The following is a 6,000-nucleotide window of genomic DNA, read 5'->3' on the forward strand; positions in this document are numbered from 1 at the left end:
GTTGGCTCCAGCAGTACAAAAAGCTGCCCTGGCAAGTTGCTCAGGGCCATTCGCTCTCAGGAGCTTCTGGGGTGTCTCAAGAATTTAGTTGTTCCATTCATCCATTATCCCCCATAAAAAGAGACTACTAGTTAGCTGGGTGGGCTTTGCCCATGGTAATTGGATGGACAAATAGACAAGAGCTTTTGGAGCCTGGCCAGTTGGTGCCTGGGGACACTACCCCTTGTGCCAGCTGGACTGCTGAAGCAGCCCTGAGAGTTCCCTGTAGCCTCTACCCACTGCAGCAGTCTGGCAGTGGGAGCTGCTGCTTGGCTGTGACCTGCTGCCACCTGCAATAACATGTGGCCCCAAGACTGCATGCCTGCCAGACATGGATGGGGACTGCACAGCCATTAGAGGTATCTGCCCTTTTGGGCCAGCTGCCAGTGGGCTGTGGCTGCAGAGTTGGCCTTTGTGTGGCACTACAGCCATGTGTGCCCCTGCCTGGCCATCTGGGCAGCTATTGCATGGAAGTTGTTCTCAGTGTGATGGCCTGCTTTGAACTGTCAAAGCATGTCCTCCTGGTCCCAAGTGGCCAGGAGGTCAGCCACCTCCAGTTGGGTCCCGGGTGCCAGCTCTGAGCAGGCTTCTCTGCCTGGGTACTGCCACTGGCCTCACTAGCAGGAATTCTAGTGTTCCTTTTTTAAAAACTGAAAAATCTCAAATAAAATAATCCCAAAGTCACTCTGTACAAGTGTGGGTGGCTATGGAGGGATGTGGGGGGCCATGGGGTGTGTGGGTAGGTGTTGGTAGATCATGCGGGGGCTGTGGGGGGAAGCTGCTTAGAAGAGGTGGGTCCCCTGCACCCTGCAGGGTGCAGTCCCCCCCAACTCATGGACTGTCCCCCCACAGGGCCACAGCCCCCCACCAGGGGCTACAGCCCTCAACAGGGGCTACATCCTCCCACAGGGCCATAGCACCCCCCAGCAGGGCTACAGGCCCCCCAACAGGGGCTACAGCCCCTCCACAGGGGCTACCACCCACCACAGGGGTCACATGTCCCCCACAGGGGCTACAGCCCCCCCGCAGGGTCCACATGCCCCCCCTGCCTGCTCCCCCAGTCCCTATGGTGGCTGCCCCACCCAGCCCCAGTGTCCTAGCCCTTTAAAAAAAAAAGGAGCCCTGCACCCACTGGCTGTAGCAGCAGCTATGGGAGCTCTGGGGTGATCGGAGAGCAGGGGTTGGGCAGGGGGATGAGCGGGGGTTGGGGCCGGGCACCCCCCCATGGTCTCTTCCCCTCTCCTCCAGCCCCTCCCCACCCTTTACTTACCTGCCACAAAGCCGGGTCCAGCTCCCTGAAGCCTGCACCACTGCTTGCCCCACCCAGGCAGGCAGTATACTTCATCAGCGGGGCAAGGGTCAGCCATAGAGACACTCTGGCTGGCTGCCAGAGCGTTTCTGTGGAGGACCCGAGCCTCCGGTTGCCTGAGTCCTGGACTCAGGCCCTGCTTTTTTTGCCTGGGATATTTTTTGACCCCTGGATATCCAGGGGTCTAATTTTGTCCCCATGTTGCAAATTTGCAGTGCGAGAAACATTTTTTTGTTCCTGCATGTGTCTCTTGCAGCATCTCAAAAGGTTTTGAGATGCTGCAAGAGGCACATGTGTGGTTGTCTGGACACACCTAATGAGTGCAGGTTAAATGCGCACTGACAGAAGTGACATTTGTCATGTAATTAGCCCCTTGAAAGTGCTCTACAGCTTTAAAGGGGCTCTTGTATGTGATGAAAATTGCCTGTTTTTGCAGTTTAATTGCACCACACTCTACACGTAAGGGTATTTTTTTATGATTTAAATGAGTTTATTACATTGCAAACTAAACCACATCCCCATGTAGTTTAGTTTGCAATGTAGCTACTTGTAATGTTACAGCCTTTAATATGACAGCTTGCCCCCTGGTTATAGGGAGGTGGGCTGAAGACAGAAATGGGGAGGAGCCCAATCCTTTTTTTGGTGTCTGGAGCCTGCCTGTCTCTCCAACACCTGGGGAGTGAGTTGCTGGCATGCTGAGTGGCCCCTGACCTGTAGGGGCCAGTCCTTCCCTCCATGGTGGTGGGGGCCCTTAGGGCCTCCCAAACAAGTAGCTAGTGGGCCAGGGGGGAAGGAGCCCAGCTTGGAGGCAGAACCTGCCAGATCCAACTCTATCCTGAGCCAACTGAGGCTTTCAGCACACAGTACACCATCTCTGCCACCTTTCCACCACCTGGGACCTCCTGGGAATGGTCTGGCTTGCCCCTGGGGCAACAAGGGGAAGTAGCAGGAGGATAGCTGGATGTGGTGGTGGCCAGAGAAGATGGTAAGGATGGTGCATCATGCACTGGAAGCTGGGGTGGGCTCAGGGAAGAGTCTGTGAACATCTGTTGGGTCAGGGTGTCGCCGTAACTTATAGTGCTTTCTGTTAAGCACTGTGAGTCACAGCAGAGAGCTGCATGTCTGTTTTTGCACAATAACAGTTTAGTTTCCTTCTCTTCTAAGGTCTATTGTAATTGCACTAGTCTTTGGCAGCCAAACTATGCTGCCTTCTGGGATTATCACAGATTACTTGCAGTTTTGAGACCAAGGCTATTCCTTGTCAAATGTTTGCACAGTGTTAGCACAAAGAGGTGGTGGTCCCTAGGTGTTATCATGATACATAATTATAATAATTAATTCTTCATTATTGACTTCTAACAATACTATCTTGATTTAGTGCTGGAGATCCAGTTCTGATAACCACTTATTGCACAGATAGTGATCAAAGGCTGGTTCACAAACTCCAGGATCAAGCTCATGGGTCCATTTCAAGAGGGGTGTGGGGTCAGAGTGCTCAGCCCCTTGCAAGATCACTTCCCTCCCCATTCATTAGCTCAAAGAAACCAGATCAGTCAAGAAGCCAGATCAGTTTTACAAACCAATGGCCTGAGGGCTGGTTAATCACAGTGACATGAAAATCACTTTGGCCATGACACCTCCAAAGCAATCAGCAAACACTAGATAAGTCTGTCTCATGATTGCTGTTTGATATATCAAAGAGGATGTTCTCTCTTTGTACATTTGTTTGCCTCCACTTGTATTATCTTATTATATATTTAGACTTCAATCCCCTTGAGACAGGAACTGCCTTTCTATCATATACAAGTAGAGTGTCTAGTACAGGAGATCCAGCTATCTGACAGAGACCTCAGTGTGCTAACACAAATGATAACAAATAAAACATTGTTACAGCAATTCCAGTAATAACCTTGGCTCCACAGCACCAGGAAATATTAACAACGAAAGCTCTTTCTGTTCAGCAGCAAATACTGACATTTTACAATTTCCTTTAACCAGGGAGAAAAGTCAACATTTGAAATTTATCCCAAAATGAGGATTCTAAAATATTTCCTTACAAAAAAAGAAATGTTTAGTTTTAATTGCACTGTTTTGACTTGTATATACCATGATGAGACAAAACAATCTTTGAACTGGTATGACTGTGATGACATAAATAGTGAAATAATACAGATGAAATGACACATTATGTTAACTCCTCATAAAAGGATTTGGCACAATTGGTACACACCTGTGAAAAAATGTCATAGTTGAATCATATTTTTCCAGTAGAGAAGAGCTTTGTCAGAAACATTGTAATGAGCTCTTTATCACAATCAGTTTAGCAATATCCCTCGTTAATGTCACTCAGAAATGCAATATCATTATACAGACTGAGACTGTCAAAGCCAGTTATGAGATTTAGATGACAAATTCCCATTAGAAATTAAAGTTTTGGTACCTTGATATTTCTTTAATGGGTGTAATGCAATGTAATATACATTCCCAACTGACAGAAGCTTTGTACTTTATTCTGTAAAAAACCCTGAATGCTTTTTTCTGACCATTTTAGCTTTTCTATTTCCTTAATTCAGCATTCTTCGAGCATTTACTGTGGCACATCAGACAGTAGGCCTGTCCAGATGAACTTGACAGTTATGTGTGATTAAAAACAGTTGTGTGACTTCCCATTTCTGCTCTTTCCCTTTGATGCTTCTGTGACCATGCCAAGAAAACACCTCCTACATTTGCCAGAAATGATTTGTTCTTTTTGGATGTCACCACATCCCAGTGAAGGAAAGCAGATTACCTTTGATTTTAAGAGGAGGTAATTCTGTTTATCTGAGAGCAATAACAACACACTATATTTCAACTTGTAGGTTAATGTGTGTCTCTTTAAATTGATGTCAAGTGGACACTTTAAGACCTTTGCACCAAAATGCTTATACTCCCTTAGCAATAATAAATAACATTAGCGTATGGTACTTTTGTCGACTTTGAAGCATGTCACAAATGGTATTACCTCCACTTTGTGAATGAGGAAACTGAGGCTCAGAGGTTATTGGCATTAAAACAAAGATTTTTAAACCTGGACTACATTAAATTAGATTTCACTAGAAACTGCAGGTGTTCAGCATCTCTGAAAATCAGATCAGATGAGCTAGTTGAAAAAATGCATTAAAAACAATTTGGAGGAAAATATAGATTTGAAGTATTCATGCCTCAGATTTCTGAAATTAGAATGTTCTAGTTGAATAGGTAAGTCTGATTTAAGACCATGTTTTTGAAGGCATTTAAAGATGATGAGAAGACTGGAAATTTAAGACCAGCCTTGTCCCTACAATGTATTCCTTAATGCAGGGCTCTGTTGGTAACATATATACCTACACACCTAGGACCAGATGAAGTAGAAAGCAAAGCTATTTAGCTCATTGCTCCCCACAGATAAAAAGGAGTAGGATCCTGATGGATCATTTCACTTCTTGAGCTAAATGATTTATGGGCAACCCAGTTTTGACACAACCCCATCTTCCCTTGAATCATCTCAGGACCAGAAGACACATGTCAGGTTTACTGGCAGATTGAAAAGTATGCTGTACTAAATAAACTCAAGGTCCCTCCTGGGATCAGGGCACCCTGGGCAAACTCCTAAAAATGCAACCCATAAAATAAACAGACTCCAGCAATTACCTATCACTAACACCACCCCAGCAGCAACATCAGGGTAACAAAGAGTTAATAAACCCGGCCAACAAAATCCCCACCAGAGTCCCTGCAGTGGAGTATCTGAAGCAGCAGGGAGAGTTGTCAATGGAAGGCTAAGTGATTTAGTAAAACATTAATGTTCCCAGAGGGGTTATACTGGGGTTGCCTTGGTTTGGCGAGGAAGGCAACACTGACCAGCTGCCCTGACTCCAGCTGCCAGAAGAAAAACACAGGTCATTGAAGAGGCCTATGTTTTGATAGTGACTATTGACTTACCCTCTGCCACTTTACTTGCTCCCTACCCAGTAATTAGAGGCCTGGTTGGTTGCCTCTTCCCACATAAATCCACAGGATGAGGAACCCTGTGGGGTTTACTCTAAATTACGTGAGCACTGCTTGGGTAGTTCCACAACCCAGAGCCACTCTGGCAATATAGCCCTAGAGAACAAAGTCTTCACAATGGATGGATTTTCAATCTTTGGGCTATACACTGGCCTCAGTGGCAACCTGGGGTAATTCTACTGACCTCACTGAATGGCAGAATCCTGGGTTTGCATGGCTGGAGTTACTGTCCTGTCTTTCTTTGGGTGTTCCTAGGGAAGTGGATTTTTGTTCCATCTCTGAAAAAAAAAGGCATCACCCATTCCAAGGAGGTAAATACTAGCTGTGAAGAGGCAAGTCAATGCCATCACTGCCTAGAAACAAATCCTGCAGAAGGACAGATTTAATTGGAATTATGACACTTGGGATCATCACAATGGAAACTGTCTTAGGAATCTACTGAACTTCTTCCTGTTTTGCTTTTGCATTTCACTCATCTCAGAGAAACCAAAACAAAGTCATCACTGAAGGACTCTTGTTAGGGAAAAGTGATATTAGCCATCACTTCAGAGCTCAGATATATGAAGTGACTTCATAGTTTCATAGTTGGTAGGGTCAGAAGGGACCTGAGCAGGTCATCAAGTCTG

The sequence above is a fragment of the Gavialis gangeticus genome, unplaced genomic scaffold (genome assembly GCF_001723915.1).
Source record: "Gavialis gangeticus isolate Ggan-Ray unplaced genomic scaffold, GavGan_comp1, whole genome shotgun sequence".
In the NCBI taxonomy this organism is placed as follows: Eukaryota; Metazoa; Chordata; order Crocodylia; family Gavialidae; genus Gavialis; species Gavialis gangeticus.